Here is a 9,605-nt window from a genome sequence, read left to right as displayed (position 1 = left end):
TGATCCACGGCGAGTTAGGAGGATCGGAGAGTACCTACGTGCTCAGCGTGTCCTTCCGCGTCGGTGGGTGGTGGTGGTGGTCGTCGGCGAGCACCACGTCGACGGTGGTCCTTGTTCCGGCGAACGGCGGCTCGGGTGGAGTTGGATCTCGTCGGGGAGAGCTGCGGAGGTAAAATTGAAGCCTGGATTAGATCACTGGGTGCTTGAGGAGACTATTGATGAGGTTTGGGCGGCGGGAATGGCCTCACCGGAGTGGATCGAGCTGGTGGCCGAGGCGGATCGGGGCGGCCGGGGTTGGGGGAGGAGACCTCCTCGAGGTCCTCCTAGTGGCTTGGCGGGGTGTTGGTGGGGTGCAGTGGTGGTGCGTGCTCGAGAGCGAGCTCGGGGCCCCTTTTTATAGGCGATCCGAGGCGGTGGCCGAGAACGGAGATCTCCGGCGATGGTTACGGCGGCGGAGAGCTTGGTCGGGGAGTTTAGGGAGTTGGGCGTCAAAGTGGAGTTCCTCTAGTTCCGTTTAAGCGCTAAACGAGTTCGGATTAGGTGCTTTGGGTGGGTTCGACGGAACGGGGCGGCGCATGCCCGTCGGCGGCAGAGGGCGCGCCCTGTGCTTGTCGGGCCACGGTGACGGTGCTGCGGGGTGTGCTGGCATGCATGAGGCCACACGGAGGGCAAGGGAGCGATGGGCAGCGCCGCACGGTGTAGCAAGCTGGCACGGGCTCTCGCTGGTCGCCACGGGTGGCTCTGCCACTTCAGAAGCTATCGGCGTCGGCGATGCTCGCCGCCACCGACACCTGCACCCGTCCAAGAGGGTGTGCGGTGCTCTGGCCAGGGAGGAGAGGCCGTGCGCAACGCGCCAGGGCGCACTAGTGATGGATGACAAGCCACTGACGAAAAACGACACTGACTGAATTCTGAAACTCTGAATTTTCTGAAAGTCTACAGAAACAGTGCCGGCCAAGTGTTCGAAGAAATGATTTTGGCATGTGGGGAATTTTCCTTGAGCTGATTTTTGGTGGGGTGTCCTCTCATTGCATCTGGGGGCTGCCTGAATTTTGGTAGAATTTTTGGAGAAGAGAAGATATGAATTTCACCAAATTTGACAAATTTGGTCCAAACTTGCAGAGGCTGAAACTTGAAAATTTTGAAATGAAGAAGAGTGGATCTTCATGGATCTAGGTTGGGGGTGCTAAGGACTATCCAGAGGAGTTGGTTTGAGATCAAAACTCAAAGGAAATCAGGTACTTCCTTTGTAAATCATCTAGGCTTAAAATAATTGACAGAATTGTTTTTGGAAGTAAAATAAATGAAATAAAATCCAAAAATGGTTTGGACTTATTGCAGCAGGAAGTTTGGATTTCCCCAAAGTGGAGTGAGGGGTTTTGGGAGGATTTACCATAAGAGACATGGTAAAACCATGGGTGGTTTCAAAAAAAGAAAGAAGCCCCAAAACTCATAGGATTTCTTCTTAAAAGAAAATAAATAAATTCCAAAAATATATTTGAGAAGGGAACAATCAGAAGAAAGTTTTTTTAATACAAACACCAGAGTTGAAGAAGATACAAAAAAATAAAATCCTTGCCAGGGGAAAATTTTTGAGAGAGAGGTTTTTGGAAGGATTTAAACCAACAAAGTTTTTGTTGAAAATTAAATAAAAATTTTTGGAGTGTCACAACACCTACCCCCTTAGGAAAAATCTCGTCCCCGAGATTTCAGCTGATCCTCAAATAAGTGTGGGTGCTCTGTCCGAAGAAAATCCTCTCTTTCCCAAGTTGCTTCACTCTCAGTGTGATTGCTCCACTGAACTCTGAAAAACTTGATGGTTTTCTGTCGGGTCCTCCTTTCAGACTCCTCTAATATTTTTACTGGATGTTCCCGATAGGTGAGGTCTGGTTGCACGTCAATGTTGTCGTGGGATACTTGCTTCTCTGGGTTGCTTACGCACTTCCTCAACTGCGAGACGTGGAACACGTTGTGGACATCGGATAATTCTTCGGGTAATTCTAGCTGGTAGGCTACCGTGCCTCTTCGTGCCACTATACAGAATGGTCCGATGAATCTTGGTGCTAGCTTTCCCTTAACTTTGAATCATTGCAGGCCCCTCATAGGAGATACTCGCAGGTACACATACTCTCCGGTTTCAAAACTGACTCCACGATGTTTTTGATTGTAATAACTCTTCTGTCGGCTTTGATCTGTCTTGAGTCGGTCCCTGATTAGCTTGACCTTTTCCTCGGCTTCTTTGAGCATGTTTGGGCCGAAGATACGGCTGTCTCCGGTCTCTGACCAATTTAGCGGGGTACGACATCTCTGCCCGTACAGGGCTTCAAAAGGTGCCATTTGTAGGCTGGATTGGTAACTGTTGTTGTATGTGAACTCGGCATATGGCAGGCTTTCTTCCCATCTGGTTCCATAGGTGAGGACACATGCCCTCAGCATGTCCTCTAGAATTTGGTTCACACGTTCAGTTTGTCCATCAGTCTGGGGATGGTAGGCTGTACTGAACGCCAGTTGAGTTCCAAGCGATTGTTGTAGCTGCTCCCAAAATTTAGAGACAAACTGAGTGCCTCTGTCGGATATTATAGTTTTTGGGACTCCATGCAGACAGACTATGTGGGAGAGGTAGAGCTTGGCGAGCTTCTGAGTGGTGTGGGTTGTCTTCATGGGGATGAAGTGTGCCATCTTGGTTAATCTATCGGTGATGACCCATATGGCATCATTCCCGTGTTGTGACCGAGGTAGTCCGACAATGAAATCCATCCCTATTTTGTCCCATTTCCACTCAGGTAATCTGTTCGGTTGCAGTAGTCCGGCTGGTCTTTGATGCTCAGCTTTTATGTGTTGGCAAGAATCGCAACATGCAATGAAGGTGGCTATATCCCTCTTCATACCGTGCCACCAAAATCTTTCCTGAATGTCCTTATACATTTTGGTTCCTCCAGGGTGGATCGAATATGGGGCGGTGTGGGCTTCAGCTAGAATTTGCTGTTTGAGGTCCTCTATATTTGGCACGCAGAGTCTTTCTCTGTACCATAATATTCCCTCATCGTCTATGACGAATTCCGAGGCCTTGCCCATACTCACCTTTCTTTTAATGCCTTCGATGCTGGGGTGTCCATGCTGAGCTTCCTTAATCCTTTCCACAAGGTTAGGTTGTACTTCCAAATTCGTTATGGTGCCTTCCGTGACCATCATCAAGTTGAGTTTGGCAAACTCTTGTTGGAATTCAGGTCTCAAGCCTTGCAGACTGTTGTCGTCCGAGTTGGGGTTCCGAGCATCTGCCACTACATTTGCTTTTCCTGGATGATAGTGGATACCAACATCATAATCTTTTACCAATTCCAACCAGCGTCGTTGCCGTAAATTGAGTTCTGGCTGTGTGAAAATATACTTGAGACTTTTATGGTCCGTATATATTTCACAATGATTTCCAAGTAAGAAATGCCTCCATTCCTTGAGTGCATGAATGACTGCTGCCAATTCTAAGTCATGAGTGGGATAATTTTCTTCATGCTTGCGAAGTTGCCTTGAAGCGTATGCGACAACTTTGCCTTCTTGCATCAATACGCATCCGAGACCCCTTCGGGATGCGTCACAATACACTTCAAAATTCTTGTGTATGTCTGGCACAATTAATACTGGTGTTGTCGTTAATTTCCTTTTTAGTTCTTGGAAACTTTTCTCGCAAGCTTCCATCCATTCAAACTTCTTGTCTTTCTTAAGTAACTGTGTCATTGGCTTGGCTATGGTGCAGAATCCTTCAATAAATCTTCGGTAGTATCCCGCCATTCCCAAGAAACATCGTACGTCCATTACGCTGGTTGGTGGTTTCCAGCCAAGTACGGCCTTGACTTTTTCCGGGTCTACAACAATACCTTCTTGGGTCAGTACGTGGCCCAGAAAACCTACCTGTCTTAGCCAAAATTCACACTTGCTGAACTTGGCGTACAATTGATGTTTCCTAAGTTCTCCTAGTACAATTCTGAGATGTTCAGCGTGCTCTTCTGGTGTCTTGGAGTATATCAGAATATCGTCGATGAATACCACAACAAACTTGTCCATAAACTTCATAAATACTTTGTTCATGAGGTGAACAAAATATGCGGGGGCGTTCATTAGTCCAAATGGCATTACTGTGAACTCATACAGTTCGTATCTGGAGGTGAAGGCTGTCTTGGGGATATCCTCTGTTCGTACTTTTAATTGATTGTATCCCGACCTTAAGTCAATCTTTGAGAATACCTTGTCCTAAGCGAGCTGATCAAATAAATCATTTATCCATGGCATCGGGTATTTGTTCTTGATTGTGACCATGTTAAGTGCTCGATAGTCTATACACAATCTCAGTGTTCCATCCTTCTTTTTGGCAAATAAAATTGGTGAACCCCAAGGTGAGGAGCTGGCTCGAATATATCCTTTGTCCAGTAATTCCTTTATTTGCTTCTTCAATTCTACCAACTCGGATGGTGCCATTCTGTATGGTTTCTTGTATATGGGGGTGGTTCCGGGTGCTAGATCAATGCTGAATTCTATCTCTCGGTCTGGTGGCATGCCTGGTAGTTCTTCGGGAAATACGTCTAGAAATTCACACACTACTGGAACCTTGCTTAATTCAGAAACGTCCACCTTGTTCAATCTCGGTAGCCGGGATATTTTTCTCTCTTTGGCTGAAACTCTTATTGTCTTCCCATGGTGGTGGGTGAGAATTACGGTCCGGTTGAAGCAGTAAATAAAACCTTTGTTGGTGGTTAACCAATCCATCCCTAGGATGACATCCAGTCCTTTATTTTCCAATACAATAAGATTGACGTGAAACTTCAATCCTTCACACTCAATAACCACACTTGGCAGTAACTCTGAGTAACTTGCTTAATCCCAGGGGACTTGATGATCATGGATTTTTCCAAGGGAAACATCGAAAGATTATTTTGCAAAGCAAAACTTTTCGAAATGAATGAGTGAGAAGCTCCAGAATCAAACAAAACCATGGCAGGTATTGTGTTGACAAGAAACATACCGAGTATGATATCCGGGGCATTCTGTGCTTCCTCTTTGGTCACGTGGTTCAGATGACCCTTCCTGTGGTTGTTATTGGGGTTGAAATTGTTTCGCTTGGGCGCTGAATTATTGACACCGTTGTTCGGCTTTGGGCTCGAGTTCCTTGGCTTGGGGCACTGCTTGGCATAGTGCCCTTCTTCTCCACATGCGTAGCAAGTAACGCCTAGGCGATATGTGAACTCCTTGTGCCTTGCATGGAAATTCTTGATTGGGCGTGAGACGTTTGTCGTGGGTTTGTGTGTCCCACCTTTCTAAAAATCCGTCTTGCTTCAGTGGTTGCGAGCAAGAGTAGTCTGGTCCCTTTTTCGCTTGCGGAAATCCTCCAAGCTGCGTCTCTCATTTTCCAAGGTAATGGCCTTATCCACTAGCGTTTTGAAATCTAGAAAAGTGTGCACAACCAGCTGGCATTTAAGCGCGGGCGCCAGACCGTCTAGGAATTTCTCCATCTTCTTGCTTTCAGTCATACGCTCTTCGTTGGCGTAGCGAGACAATAGAGTAAACTGACCGTTGTATTCTGACATCGTCATGGTCCTTTGTTTGAGGTCATCAAACTCTCTCTTCTTGATTTTCATAAGACTTTTAGGAATGTGCGCCCCGCGAAAACCTTCTTTCAACTCCTCCCAGGTTATATCATTTTCGTTAGGGTGCATGTGTAGGAAATTTTCCCACCATGATGCAGCTGCTCCTGTGAGGTAGTGCGGAGCATATAGTACTTTCTCGAGGTCTGAACATTGTGCAATAATTAATTTTCTTTCCATGTCTCGGAGCCAATCCTCGGCCTCAAGAGGTTTGTCAGTATGAGAAAATGTTTGGGGACGCATCTTCTGTAGCTCAGATAACTTGGATTGCTGCTGATACTGTCCACGGTGATTTCCCATATTGATGACTTGGTTCATCATTTCCTGGTGTTGTTGCTGACTTTGCTCATAAAGGCGGCACATTTGGGAAAATGCTGCTTCACTGTCTTGTTGACTCGACTGTCCTTGTGTGAAATTGTTGCCCGGTTGAGTGCCATAATTTTCCTCTGGCGGAGTTGGCATGGAGCGCGTCCAAGGACGAGACATTTTTCACTCTAGGGATATATTTTGTAAAACTCATAAGAAAGGGAATTGAGTCGAAAAACATCAATAAATGCACAAAGATGGGAAATAAATTAAATGCTTCAGGATTTCTCAAGAAAACAACTTGATTGCGCACGGAGAAGGGCTACTCATTAGATATCTTACATGCAGGCGGTAATTATACAATACATCACTTAGGATATGCGTACATATTCCTGACATGTTATTTAGGCTAGTGCACTTCTCCCAGTTCCTACATGATGCGCAAACAAGCTACTTCTCACAACCTATGTACATATAAACATATCTACAAAGCGGGTCATCGCATGGCGGCTAAGCGTACTCAGTCGGAGATATTGACGATCTCCTTTGCCCTGCCGAGGGTGAGGCGCAGTGAGGCTGGGGACTCGACCTCCTCCTCGCTAATAGGGTCTAGACGTGTAGTGTTGCACCGAGTAGATGGAGCGGGCGCCAGAGGCGGAGCAACACGAACAGGAGTGGGCACAAAGGGTGGTGCAGTGCAGGCTGGAATGGGCACAATGACCTGGTTGAACTCTTCGGTGGTAGGCAGGCGACGAGCAGTGGCGAGAGTGGTAGGTGCATGGCACGTGGCATGGAAGGTAGCAGTAACGACGAGTCTTCATCGAGGGAAGGACATCCCTGAGACGAGATCTCGCCTCGCAGGCTGCCATCTGCATAGCATGCTTCTCCGTAGGCATGGCTCTTCCCAAGTACCGGAAGCGGCGTAACTCAACACGCACTCCCTTGAATTGCACCGCGGCCTGGTGCATGGTCAGACTGTCGTTGACCTTGTGCTGGTAGAGTGTGAAGACTGGGCGCATAGATGGCCCCATCGCGACCTGAACGATGAAGGAGAGGAGCTTGACGAACCCATCGGGCACGTTGGCGAACATCTGTGACTCGCAACTGTTGTCAGCCATCTACAAAAGTAGGCAAAAATTTTGAATGGTCAGATCATAAATTTATGCTGACTGTTAGAAAATGACTACATTTGCAAAAATATGAATTAGCTCTTACGCTAATAACCGATTAGCGATCGCACCTAGTGGCTTCCTACAGTCAGCCCGGCTCTGATACCAAGCTTGTCATGACCGGTTTTCCAATAAAATGTTTATTGAGAAGCCGATCTTTTGAGTCCAGTATGAGGAAAATCCTCCTTACTGGTAGACAAAATTCTTGATACAGTAAGCCAGTAGCATATAATATATTACAAGGTCGAGCTAAGGCTGCTCAACAAATTATTACAAGCATGCCAATAATTATACATAATGGCGGATATGACACAATGGTGTGGTGGCATACTACTGACTCGAGATAAAAGTGGTGGTGGAATATCACAGTGGAGAGTGGATAATATGACTCCTAAACTGGCAGCTCATCGAGCGTCGAGATGAGGCTCGATGAATTTATTCGGGTAGCGGAAGCGGATATAATACAGTAACCAAATCCAGGATCACTCGAGACTGACTGGGACTCCTCTAGGCGTCGGACTCGCTATCGAACTCTTCATCCATGAGATCGCCTTCGTCAACATCTGGCCAAATCAACAAGCCAGGTGAGTACTTTGAAAGTACTCGCAAGACAGTTCGGACATAAGATATAACAAATGCATGCATGAATGCGTCATTAGTAATTAGTAATGCACATTCAATTTCATAAATATTGGCACAACATGATAAGTAAAAAGGGAGTCGGGCGATAGTGTTCCCGGAATCCCAATAGAATAACTAAAAAACCGATCAGGTGTCTGGAGCGACGCCTCGAAGGGTGAACAAATAAATAATCATGCCGCAGTCGGGCGTCCAAACGACACCACGTAAAGGGCTTATATTGAAAAATAAATGACATGCGTGCCACAGTCGGACGTCGGAGCGACATCGCAGAAAGGGCTTATATCGCAAGTAAATAACAAGCGTGCCACAGTCGGACGTCTGAGCGACATCACAGAAAGGGCTTATATCGAAAGTAAATAACAAGCGTGCCACAGTCAGACGTCTGAGCGACATCTCAGAAAGGGCTTATATCGAAAGTAAATAACAGGTGCGCCACAGTCGGACGTCCGAGCGACATCTCAGAAAGAGCTTATATCGAAAGTAAATAACAAGAGTGCCACAGTCGGTCGTCTGAGCGACATCTCAGAAAGGGCTTATATCGAAAGTAAAATAACAAGCGTGCCACAGTTGGACGTCTGAGCGACATCTCAGAAAGGGCTTATATCAAAAGTAAATAACGAGCGTGCCACAGTCAGACGTCTGAGCGACATCACAGAAAGGGCTTAAATTTCCTTATTCATATCTGATAAATTCACAAAGGTATAATACTCATAATAAATATTCTACACACAATAATAAACGGGTTAGTCCATCCACAGGAATAAACATTTAACTAGACTTAACACTCATGTGGTTCACCGGAGTTTTTGTCATTGAGACTGACACTGGACAAGATAAGTTGAACACAGTACTTGGACATGGATAAGATGATTCAAAGGATTTTTGACTCTGCAGAGTTTGTACTAAATTTCCCACAGCCAACGGATTTCCGTAGTCACGAAGGACTAGTTCCGTTTACGGTATTTCGGAAGAAACACATCTAACCAGTACACACCCATCCCACCTCACGATGCCAGGAATCACCCTAGACAGCGTTCAAGAAAAACTTTGAGGGGTGCCCCCCTCTCAGTCCCAACCGGAAACACCCATGCCCCCTGACCGGATGACTGGCTTTAATCCAGGGCCATGGAACCCTCATCACGGCCTCTCGATTTGGGGTGTACCAGGAAAGCGGTTTGCAACTTACTAGGCCGTATCCCTTGAGGAAAACATGTGGTAGTACAGGAAGGGAAAACGGATGGAAACTGGACTGATTCATGTTGACACTGGAGTCAAATAGTCTGGCATAAGACTGGCATGCTACAACACTGCCATCTTACCCATTCTCATGCCATCACATGGCCATGCAAAATCATATCCAACAACTTATGGATTTTCAAAACTCACTTGCTTCAACTTTGCATGTATTATGACATTCATTGATATACTCATAAACATGCCATGAAACTACTTAATGCAATCATGCCAAAGACACTCATCATATCAAAAGTTCAAACATGCTTGCCTGGTTCAGAGTAGTCGGAGCCTAGCTCGGTGAAATTCGCGGTTCCATCACCTCCTTCGGTATCTACGGTATAAAGAAACATACGCGCTAACGTAAATACCGTGAGGTGCACAAAAGGTATTCCAAATATTTTTCAAATAAATATGGTAAAAAACTAGACAAAAATTTAAAGAGGATAGAAAAAGAATCAATCAAAAATCATTTTCTGTTTAAAAGTTATAAGGGTTTTAATCCAGGGACCTTTCTGGAATGAAACAGAAACTTCTCAGGGTTCATTTTATAAAACAGAAGACGTTTTGTTTGAGAATATGCCGGGCCAAAAGGGAGACGTACTTTGGCAGAAGACCCTTT

This window comes from Triticum dicoccoides, chromosome 3A (assembly GCF_002162155.2).
Source record: "Triticum dicoccoides isolate Atlit2015 ecotype Zavitan chromosome 3A, WEW_v2.0, whole genome shotgun sequence".
Classification (NCBI taxonomy): Eukaryota; Viridiplantae; Streptophyta; class Magnoliopsida; order Poales; family Poaceae; genus Triticum; species Triticum dicoccoides.
Note: the sequence above shows the minus strand (reverse complement) of the source record.